The 12,510-nt window shown below is 40.7% G+C and overlaps 1 protein-coding gene across 2 annotated transcripts in view; it reads right to left on the minus strand.

The window, feature by feature from the left end:
* Nucleotides 1-12,510, minus strand: part of CDON (cell adhesion associated, oncogene regulated) — an 83,616-nt gene that overhangs the window by 56,577 nt on the left and 14,529 nt on the right. For both annotated transcript variants that reach the window (XM_075280059.1, XM_075280058.1), the window contains one exon: nt 2,059-2,101. The gene's annotated coding sequence lies outside the window, so the exon portion shown is untranslated. The remainder of the gene's footprint in view (nt 1-2,058; nt 2,102-12,510) is intronic.

The raw sequence follows: 12,510 nt of genomic DNA on the forward strand, positions 1-12,510 counted from the left end.
CGCGGAATCCGCGTCAAAATCCAGATCAAAAAACTGCCTCCCATTGAATTCAACGAAAAAAGAAGCGACATGCCCTATCTTCAGGCGGATTCCGTGGCTCATTCTGCCGCGGATGTCCGCCTCGCGACACTCCCTCCCGACTAGGCTCATTCATTTGGGCCTAAATTGGAGCAGAATGCCACAACTGGATGCCGGTGCACTGTATGCACTGCACTGGCATCCAGTCGTGGCTGGCCGTTTTTTGGACCGGATTCTGAGGTGGCCTCCACCTCAAAATCTGGTCCAAAAAGCCCCCCATATGAACCTGGCATAAGGGAGCATTATACTGTTTGTGGAAGATAAGAGGGCATTAGATTATTGAATAAAGAGGACACAGCAAAGAAACGGGTGGGGAATCCATTGTTACTAGGGCATGACCTGTTAGCATTTTCCAACACACAAAGCGCACCAATTTTGCCCATCTTTGATGAGATATTGCCCAGATCCATAACCCCTCTGGTCAGCAGCTGTAGAGGCTTAGAGGGAACAATGGTGGGTTTAGATTTTTTTTTTAGTAATGCGCCAAGATTAAGGTGCATTTTTGTCATATGTGTCGCATCTTATGCCAAGCTTCCTTTCCAGAAAGCCATGCTGCTCTACTAATAAGCCCCACTCTTCTGTTAAGAAAGGTGTAGAAAAACTAAAACTGTTAATAATGTGGTGTAGAGAATGTACGGGAGTTTCAACCTGTAATCTGGAGAGAAACTATTGATGAAATGGGAAGGCTTTACCTAGATGTGTACTTATAAGGTAGTGTAAGTGGTGTGGCCTTTGATGTCAGGCATTACCCTGGCTACTCAGTACGGGTGATGGCTCTTTATTTAAGGTCTACTCCTGCACTCTGTAGGGGTAGGAGATGACTTGAGCCAACAAGGAGAGATGGCCTGAAGGAGCACAGTCCAGCCAGGTCAAAAGGGTGTTTGATGGAAGCAGTAGCCAGCAAGGCCAGTTCAGTTGGGAGAGCTATGTGATCTGCTCACAGCAAAGGATGCTAGTATAAAGATGCTAGTAATTTTTTGTGAGGAGGTGCAGCCCCCATGACAGTGAAATCATATCATTACCCCCTCAGGCTGGAATCCTACACAAGTTATAGTTCTACACTTCTGTGAAAATGATCTTTATATCAGACCTGCTATACTTCACCATTTACAGTAAAGAGTGATCCAAGTATCAGTGCGTGTTCATTCCTTGCTAGTGAAGTACCAGTTGACCTACAGGGGGCGGAATGTCTAGATAGTAGCAGCACAAGGGCCGGACAGAGAAGCGGCATATCTGCTGCAGGGAAAAGAAGCGTTGCCAGCAGCGTGAATGCGATATTGACATCATGTCCCGGGGATTGGTGGCTGCATGCCAGCATAGCCCAAATTACATACAAAATACACATGTAGCTTCCTACCCACTCAGCAAGTATCCAGATAAGTTATCAGTGGTCAAATTACATTCATACATGCGTTACAACCAGTACGAGGGCCAGGGATATACTGCTATGCGAATCCTCTTGGCACTTCTGACAACCATACATTAATAGGCAGTACGTTGTATCTGATGAAAGGTCCCACTTAACATCTAAAGGTGCAAACCAAACAATTTGATATATTTTGCACAGTCAAAAAATCAACCTGACACTAACTCCTTCCAGATACAGTGCAGACAAAAATGTCAGAATTAAAGGTCCCCTACTACCAGCACCACTACCTCCGTATGCTGCTGCAGTTTAGGGCCACAAACCCTGTAATCTGAGTCCCATCTGTCCATCCATTGACAAGCTTAAAAATGTTGAAGTCACGAGAGATGAATATAATGCACAGCTGAAGCTCAGCACTATGCAATGCATTTCTACTATAGGTATATCTGCCCCCATGCATTTTTTTTAAAAAATGTCAGAATACCCCTTTAACCATAGCAGCACTTCACCACTTGAAATGTGAGTCGCTGCTCAGGACCATGGTTCCGCACAAGTTTTCACACCACATGCTCACTTATTCATTCTTTATATACAGTCAGTTATTGCACGCTTACCTGAAGCAGCTGGCCTGGAGACGTCTGTCCGAGTGCCAAAATTCTACAAGCAAAACATATAAAAATAACAAAGAAATGTTATTAAATGAATTACGTATTTTAGCAAATCCACTAGCAGCAGAGAGATCAGATTTACAGCTGTCAGGCCAGCTCTGTGCTCAGTCCCTAGCACTTTATACTTTGCTACAGTGAGATCATTCAGGCCTGGGCAGGAAATATGGCCACTTACTAGTGTGACATTGGTGTGACGGATTATGCTCTGCATATGGACACAAGCTACATCTATATACAAATATAAGGACCCAATACAAGGTGTAAATGTAAATGTATTCCACACTGCAAGTGCCAAGCACATTTTATTTCAGTAGAACCTAACAAAAGATACCACTACCTCTATAATACTGCCCCCTATGTACAAAAATATAACTACTTTAATACAGGCCCCAATGTACAAGAACATAACTGTGAAACTACCTCCTATGTACAAAACTGTAAGTACTATAAAACTGCCTCCTATGTACAGGAATACAGCTACTATTATACACTTCTGTTCTTATAAGAATATAATTACTATTAAACTTCCCTTATGTACAATAACATGATTACTAAAAACCTGCTCCCTATGTGCAAGAATATAACACCTACAATATAATGCTGCCTCCTACATATAGAAATACAGAATCCACTGTAATGCCGCCCCACTATGCACAGTGCTATAAGTATTATAATACTGCTCTCTATTTGCATATACAGTAACTATCATAATTCTGCCTCCTATTTTTATAACTGGCATAAATTTGACCACTATTATAATAATGCACTTATATATTAGCATATACAGTCCTATGAAAAAGTTTGGGCACCCCTATTAATCTTAATCATTTTTAGTTCTAAATATTTTGGTGTTTGCAACAGCCATTTCAGTTTGATATATCTAATAACTGATGGACACAGTAATATTTCAGGATTGAAATGAGGTTTATTGTACTAACAGAAAATGTGCAATATGCATTAAACCAAAATTTGACCGATGCAAAAGTATGGGGACCTCAACAGAAAAGTGACATTAATATTTAGTAGATCCTCCTTTTACAAAGATAACAGCCTCTAGTCGCTTCCTGTAGCTTTTAATCAGTTCCTGGATCCTGGATGAAGGTATTTTGGACCATTCCTCTTTACAAAACAATTCAAGTTCAGTTAAGTTAGATGGTCGCCGAGCATGGACAGCCCGCTTCAAATCATCCCACAGATGTTCAATGATGTTCAGGTCTGGGGATTGGGATGGCCATTCCAGAACATTGTAATTGTTCCTCTGCATGAATGCCTGAGTCGATTTGGAGCGGTGTTTTGGATCATTGTCTTGCTGAAATATCCATCCCCGGCGTAACTTCAACTTCGTCACTGATTCTTGAACATTATTCTCAAGAATCTGCGGATGCTGAGTGGAATCCATGCGACCCTCAACTTTAACAAGATTCCCGGTGCCAGCATTGGCCACACAGCCCCAAAGCATGATGGAACCTCCACCAAATTTTACAGTGGGTAGCAAGTGTTTTTCTTGGAATGCTGTTTTTTTGGACTCCATGCATAACGCCTTTTTGTATGACCAAACAACTCAATCTTTGTTTCATCAGTCCACAGGACCTTCATCCAAAATGAAGCTGGCTTGTCCAAATGTGCTTTTGCATACCTCAGGCGACTCTGTTTGTGGCGTGCTTGCAGAAACGGCTTCTTTCTCATCACTCTCCCATACAGCTTCTCCTTGTGCAAAGTGCACTGTATTGTTGACCGATGCACAGTGACACCATCTGCAGCAAGATGATGCTGCAGCTCTTTGGAGGTGGTCTGTGGATTGTCCTTGACTGTTCTCACCATTCTTCTTCTCTGCCTTTCTGATATTTTTCTTGGCCTGACACTTCTGGGCTTAACAAGAACTGTCCCTGTGCTCTTCCATTTCCTTACTATGTTCCTCACAGTGGAAACTGACAGGTTAAATCTCTGAGACAACTTTTTGTATCCTTCCCCTGAACAACTATGTTGAACAATCTTTGTTTTCAGATCATTTGAGAGTTGTTTTGAGTAGCCCATGATGCCACTCTTCAGAGGAGATTCAAATAGGAGAACAACTTGCAATTGGCCACCTTAAATACCTTTTCTTATGATTGGATACATCTGGTTATGAAGTTCAAAGCTCACTGAGGTTACAAAACCAATTTTGTGCTTCAGTAAGTCAGTAAAAAGTAGTTAGGGGAATTCAAATCAATAAAATGATAAGGGTGCCCATACTTTTGCACCGGTCAAATTTTGGTTTAATGCATATTGCACATTTTCTGTTAGTACAATAAACCTCATTTCAATCCTGAAATATTACTGTGTCCATCAGTTATTAGATATATCAAACTGAAATGGCTGTTGCAAACACCAAAATATTTAGAACTAAAAATGATTAAGATTAATAGGGGTGCCCAAACTTTTTCATAGGACTGTAAGTACTCAAGAATGAGAATATAACTACCGTATTTATGCCCCCTAAGTCCAAGAATATAATTACTATAATACATCTGAACAGGAATACTAGCGTCATACTGCACCCTATGTACATTAATATAACTACTATGATACTGCCTGGATCATATGTACAAGAATATAACGACTATAATACTGCTCCCTGTGTACAAGAATATAGTTAATATAGTAATGCCTCCAAAATATAAGAAAATAATATAATACCGCCCCTATGTGCAAGAGTATAACTAATATCGACTCCTATATACAACTTTCTAATTACAATACTAATCTTCTGTAAATGAATATTACTACTAGAATGATGCCTCCTATGCACAATAATATTAGTACTATAATACTTCCCCCATGCACAAGACTATGACTACTATAAATCAGCCTTCGATTACTGAGGAGAGTTATGTAAGTGTTAGATCTGTGAATACATTAAAACAGACACATCCTCTGCCATCTTTCTGCTTTATAGTCAGTGTACGCTGCTCCGCTTATCTTGGAGGTTTTACTACAAGGGGCCAGCAGCCAAGACCACCAGTTAAGAACAAATATTAGACTCTGGCGGACATATAGACGCCAATGATCTGTGTGAAGAGACAGCCGCACATCTGAATGGAATGGAGTCTGTACTAGTCACTGGAAGGAGACAATGATATGATATTACTTGGTGGCAGCAAATCAAGGCCACAAATAAGTGGTTTTCTTGGAATTGTGCTTTCTAGGCCTAAGGGAGATTAAAGACTTATAGATGGAGAGAAATAATGGCAGAAATATTTCACATTCTCAGATTCTTTGCTTTTCAGTAAATCTCTTATAACACCAGGCTGTTGTGTAATTTGTGCTGAGCAATTATATAATATATCTTTATACCGCTATGTTCTTGTATTACAGTGCTCCAAATGCCAACACTGACATAAAGACAAACATGTAGGCCTTCTGCAGCCACCACTAGGGGGAGCTTATTTCCTACTGTGGTATCATTGAGCTCAATGCATAAACAGTATGCAATAAGCTCCTAAGAACCCCCCTAGTGGTTAATGCAAGAAGCTAAAATGTTATGTACAGCTGAACCAATGGGTTACACTACTGGAGGAGTTGTATGGTTTTCCCTTTCGTCTGACCCACTGACATTTGGCTTTGCCCAGCCTACCCGAGGAGGAAAATTGATTGGTATTTAAGGGACATTTTCTGAGCTACTATGGGACAGCTGGTGGATGGAGAGATGGCTCACTGCTGGACGGCGGCTTTTTGAAGGAGACATCTAGCCAGGCTACAAGAGCTAAGAGAGAGGAATATAGCCAACAAGATGCCAGCTGGCTATGATAACTGGCACAAATGCATGGTGAGCGGGAGCCTGAGTTCTGCAGGAGTTCTGGCTGGACACTAGTACCAGATTATAAGACTTTCTGGATTACTCAATACTGGATTGAAGGAATTTCTTTGTATTTGCAAATGTAGCCATCATTTATAAATTTACTCCTTATTATTAGATGTTTAGTCACTTTTTACATCAAGTCAATTTAGAAAACTATATAGAAAAAGGGATATGGTAAAGAGGAGTTGCAAAATCTGTCAAATGTATCAAATTTATAAAGTATGTCAGACATGAGTTCTTATTAAGTGGGAAATAGTGTCTAAAATGTATAGCAACTGAAATATTTGCAAGTGGCGTTTTTTTTCAGTGGCCTCTCCACTTTTCTGAAAGTGGTCGGCTCTGGGTTGGGACCAGCGCCCATGCTAAATTCATTACCATTTACGCCACAAAAGTACAGTAAATGATGGCAGAATCTACGACAGCCCATGCCAAAGATTTACACCATAGAGTAAAACAATATGTAATGTATAGTATAATACTTGATATATTTTAGGAATATTATGTATTTTATACAATAATAGAAATATATAAAATGATGCGCATACTATACTATTTCATTTACAGTATAATAAAATAATACTATATGAAAATAATAAATGTTATAAATAAATAATAATAAATCATAAATAATATATGATAAAATCTAATATAAAATATGGATATATACATATACTATACATAGTATAATACTATACTATAATAATAGGTTTAGTGTAATAGCTATAATATAATAGGTATCTAACGTAGAATATAATGCTAAATATCTGCGCAAAAGTTACTCGTATACAAGCACTTGTATGAAATATAACATAGTCTAGTCTTTTTTTTTTTTTTTTTTAATAATGAAATATACATTTAGATATAAGATCAACCAAGAAACAGGCAATGACTACAAAGACCATAGTTTATTAAATGCAAGGTGCATAACCTTACTAATACAGAAAGTAATTGTGCTGTGTCAATATACATTTTGCTATGACTTTGTGAAATATAAGGTATCAGAACCTCCCACGCTCGTATACAAGACTTCTCCCGAGCTGCAGCACTTCTCTGGAATGCTCTACCCCGGACAATCAGATTAACTCCCAATTTCTACAGTTTCAAACGCAAATTAAAGATGCATCTTTTCAGACAGGCTTATCAATTCCTAATGTAAACCCTTCCGTACTGTAATTAGAATCCCCAAAATTTAACCCTCCTCTGTCACCGCTCCCACATTTCCCCACATGATATGATGCCATTTCAGGCTAACTTTATAGGTCCAAGCTCCATCCACATGTTAAAGGACACCACTGGTGATGGCTCATAAAGTTTTATGTTTGTGTAATGACAGTAACCTCTATTACAGAATTATCTGACCCCTGTATAAGCAATACCGCCCCTGCTACCTCTTGTGTCACCCCCTCTACCGCATAGATTGTAAGCTCTTGCGAGCAGGGCCCTCAGTCTCATTGTTTGAAATGACTTTCTTTGTAATGCATCTGTCTGTCTGTATTTGAACCCTACAAATTGTACAGCGCTTCGGAATATGTTGGCGCTATATAAATAAAATTTATTATTATTATTATTATTAAGGTAGGCTGTCAGTTATAATATGATAATATATAATGTATAATATAATAATAGATATATAAAACATCGTAGAATGATATGATATCAAACAGGGTATTAAAACTTGCATAATATATAAAACAATGTATAGTATACAGTAGTAAAATTATAGTACATGGCTTGTCTTATATTGTTATCCTATCACAATGATCTTTTATGGTTTTCAATTTTGTCCAAAGAAATAAACCCCAACAAATGTTTCCTGTAGTAGCTGGGACACCACAGTTTGTAAAATGTTTATTAAAGGGCCGGTGTTATCGATTTTCTTGTAGAGCATTGTGTTAGGAATGCCCCCATGAGCCATTGCTGTGCAGCGCTCCCAGGTCTGCTCATTGTTGGCTGCTCCTCCGTTCCACCTACTCCTCTAATCCTCCACTGAACATTCCTCTGATGTCAGATTATTGCAGATCAAAGCCGGCGCGTCCCTCATCACAATTATTTGAACTTAGCAGAATGATTTTGTTTTGTACAGAGGACAGAGGACACCCTAAGGCTAGAAAATGAGATAATCCTTCCTGCCAGAGGTGCCCCCTGATCTAGCCATTCTATGTGTCACTTTACGGTGATGATCGAGTTCTGCTCTGCCAGGACTGACGGGAAACCGGATCTAATGTCCTCCATGGTGAACCTATCAACAGGACAATAACAGGGAAGTCGTGCCATAAATAACCAGAGAGTAGCCTATGTCTTGTTATGCTGATCAATAATGTGATATCATGCAGATCTGGGGCGTCTGAGTATCATGGCAAGATGTTCCTTTCCCTCAATACCCCTTCCAGCAACACTGACATAATGAGAGCTTTCCCCTGCCTCTTCTTGAGTCCCACAGGCCCCTAATGTGAGGCATGGTGTACAGGGCCGCACCTCTAATGAGGTGAGGCGACGGCCTCAGGCGGCACTTTGGAGGGGGCGGCAGACAGGGCAATTTGATCTATTTATTTTTTCTAAACTAGCGCAGGAGAGGGCTAACCGAAAACAAACCGAGTGGCCGGCAGCCCTCTCCGTGCCAGTTTAAACCTCTGCAGCTCTCCTGACTGGTCTCTGCAGTCACAGCCGTATCCACTTCTTCTCTGATGGTGTACTACACATGTGCGCCTCAGTCACTTCTAGGTGTAGATGATAGGAGGAGTGCATGGGCAGTACAGTGCACCTTAAACTAGGGAGCTCAGGAGGAGGGGGAGCTGCTATTATGTCAGTGTTGCTGAGAGAGGTATTGATGGAGAGTTAGATCTTGCTGTGATGCTCAGCCCTCCCAGAACATGTCCTCGATGCACTCCTAGCTCACTTGCATAGGAATAAAAAACAGTTTTTCACGAAAATCAAGCAGTCATTCACACATTATATGTCTGTGCCCATAGATCTGAGAACTATAAGGTACAGGGGCTGGTTTAATAGCATTTTCTAGTACTGACAGACTTTATGCTATTTGCTGTTTGATCTGTAGGCCGCATGTTTTAGAGCAGGAGTGGCAGGGAACATTGGTATATTTTATTATGTTATTGATAATTTTTTAAAAAAAATTTTGGAGAAGGGGGGTGATTTAGTACAAGAAATTCATTGATTTCAATTCTTGTTCACTCTGAAATTCTGTTGAATAGTGAGGTTAGGGCCTTATACAGACATCCATGAGTCACACATATTGAGACTAGCATTTGGGGCAAGGCCCTTTATTGCGCCAAACAATCGCCTCAAGCCCTTGCCTCGCCAGCTGCATTCCACAAATGTGAATATTGCGTTGTGGGGGTTTGGGCTGGCCGAGGTGGGGAAGCCTCAGCGTGACTGATTTACTTAAACTCATGCCAGTTTCCTGGCATGAGTTAGAATGGAAATTTACATCCTTTCCTACCTGGCATAGATTTCTAATCTGGTGCTGGGACCTATGATAGATTTATGAAAAGGCTGCAGCCTCTATAAATCTCCTGGTCACTATGGCCAGTCAATGCTTTTATTAAGACTGGTGTACAATATGCCAGTCTTAATAATTTTGTCCCTAAGAGTCCATGGATAGCATACAATCTGTTATTCACTTATCTAATGTATTGAAAAGTCTTGAAAACTGTTTAAAAATGGTTGCTGTTATTCATGAATTTGACAAATGGATCAGCAGGCTCAGACTGGGCCACAGGGGGAGCCTAGGCCCCCAACCACAGTACACTTACTGCACTACATACAGATAGACAGAGTACAGCATCTGACACAGCCTATGCTCCCATATAACTGGATAGAATCATTAACAAACTACCCAGTTTATTCTATATAGATGCAATGGGTATCTAACATGACATCTAGGCACACAGGCAGGTCAACCACTATCCTCGCCCTTGGCCCGGTCTCCGTACTGTCACTGCGGGGCCACGTTTGTCGTATTGCTGACAGAGCTAAGGGGGCCCTAGTCTAAGCCAAAAGCAAGTCAGCAGACTACGGAGAGGGCCACAGGACAGAAATGGTCAAAGGTAAAGGGCCAGGTAGCAGGATAATACTGAAATATAAAAGTGTGTCAGTGCAAGTTTGCAATTGGGAAGCAAGTAACATTTGCCTTTAGTTTCAAACAATTAGAAAACAGAGAAAATCTAAAAGTAATAAGATACATCATAGTACAAAGCAATGTTAAGAAAAACAATGATGTAACATAGCTACCATAAATGCAATCTCTAGTGAAACACATAGAGATTTATAACCATATTGTATTTGCGCACGAAGTTTTTGTGTCAGTAAAATAGCCATTTGAGAACAAGGCCTAATATCTTATACAGGACATACTGACACTTGGAATAACAGGAAGGGTAATGAAACACTGACTCTCTGGGTGATAGAACAATGGCAAACTGACACATGGGGTACAGACATTTTAGGTGACAGGGTATTGACAAACATTTGAAGTGACAGTATAATGAAACAGTGACAATTGGGGTGACAGAATAATATCACACATAATAATACATATATAGCATATTTATTATGTAACCTTCTAACATGATGTCATTTCTATGTAACAACTTCATTATGAGTATCATTATTCCTTCCATGACATCCTCATGCCCGTACTCAGAACTCTCCTAGGTAATGATTTTCCTTCACTGGCAGCTACCATGTTGTGGTCATGCAGTAAAACCTCAAGAAAGTATTAGCCCATTGAAGTCAGCCAGCTTCTTCCCTGGAGATTAGATATTCGATCGTTTCTAGCCCAAAAAACACAAAGCTTTCCCTTGAAATATGAATTTAACTAATACAACTTGTATTATATTCTCTTCTAATTTAGTCTTATACCAGGACAGCCAGAAGAATCTCAAAAATGTGAAAAAATGCCTATGAATGGATTTTAGAATTAAATTTCTAAGAGGATTTCCACCCTTAGGCTAAGGCCCCATGTTGCCGAAACGCAGCTTTTTTTTGTTGCAGATTTTGCTGCGGTTTTTTGAGCCAAAGTCAGGAGTGGATTGAGCAGAAGGTACAAGTATATGAACTTATTTTATATTTCCCATTCCTTTTGTAGCCATTCTTGGCTTTGGCTCAAAAAACCACAACAAAATCTGCAATAAAAAAGCTGCGTTTCTGCAATGTGGGGCCTCAGCCTTATTAAAATTGTAGTTGAAATATTGTAGGTGTGGTTTCATTGTCACAGCCCTAACCTTGTTAGTAACATCAATGGCAAATCAACTGGTATTTTCAGCTAGCTGAGTTGGCCAGCCACGAACAACTTTTCGCAGCATTTACATGCCAAATTGGCCATTTCAGCTGGTAAAAATCTAATGTGTATGAACACCTTTAGCTTTCACTTTCAATATATAGTATAACCCAATGACCAGGGCCGTTTTAACACATTTTAACACCGCTGTTCGGTAGAAATCCCGGTTTTCGTCGGTATGCAAATGAGTTCTCTCACAGCACTGGGTGCGGGCCCCAGCGCTCAAATAGCACTGGGGGCATCCTCAATGCTGCGAGAGAACTCTCCAGTGCCGCCTCCATCTTCTTCAGGAATGGGTCAGCCGACTGCGCATGCCTGCTAGCAACAAGAAAATGGCCATTTACAATACTGTGTAAGTGACCATTTTCTTGTGGCCGGCGGGCATGCGCAGTCAGCTTTGCCCTAGGCCTGAGGCCTAAAAGTTTGAAGCCTCTGCTGGAACAAGACACGAAGAAGAACCGTTCCTGAAGAAGATGGAGGTGGTGCTAGAGAGTTCTCTCTCAGCATTGGGGATGCCTCTAGTGCTGTTTGAGTGCTGGGTACCGCCCCCAGTGCTGTGAGGGAAGTCATTTGCATACTGACAAAAACCGGATTATATACCAAATGGCGGTGCGGAGAAGACATCTAAAGGTAGGAAGAAGAATAGCCTTTCTTAAGGCTATTCATATGTGTTAGGCAGAAAAAAATGAGTTTTAATGATAGGATCCCTTTAATGTCCCCTCCAATGGCAGCCACAGTAAAATATCTCCCTCCAGCAACCCCCACAGTTTAATGTCCTCCTGCAACTATCACCACAGTTTATTGTCCCCCTTCAGCTGTCCCCACAGTTTAATGTCCCCATCCATCTGCCTCCACAGCATAATATTCCACTCCAGCTGCCTCCACAAATTAATGCCCCCCTTCAGTGCCCCCACAGTTTAATGTCCCCCTCTAAAGGCACCCACAGTATAATGTCCCCCACCAGTTATCCCCACAGTTTAATGTCCCTGTCCATTCCTGTCCTTCAAATACAGGACTATCCCACCATCCCAAGGTGGCCCTCTGCTACCATAGGGCCCGATGCAAATACACTGATAGATGCCCTATAGTTAAAGAAGCCCTGCCCAAGACTGTGGTATAATGGAGCAGATTCATTAATCCTGTCTAATAGACAGTATAAACCTGACTAGACTAGACAGTCTACAGATGCACCAAGAATAGCTCATGCTAGAGGATACATTTGGTGCATCTTTTGACATTGTTATCTAAAATCAATTTTGTTCTA

Source organism: Leptodactylus fuscus, chromosome 6, assembly GCF_031893055.1.
Source record: "Leptodactylus fuscus isolate aLepFus1 chromosome 6, aLepFus1.hap2, whole genome shotgun sequence".
Taxonomy (NCBI): Eukaryota; Metazoa; Chordata; class Amphibia; order Anura; family Leptodactylidae; genus Leptodactylus; species Leptodactylus fuscus.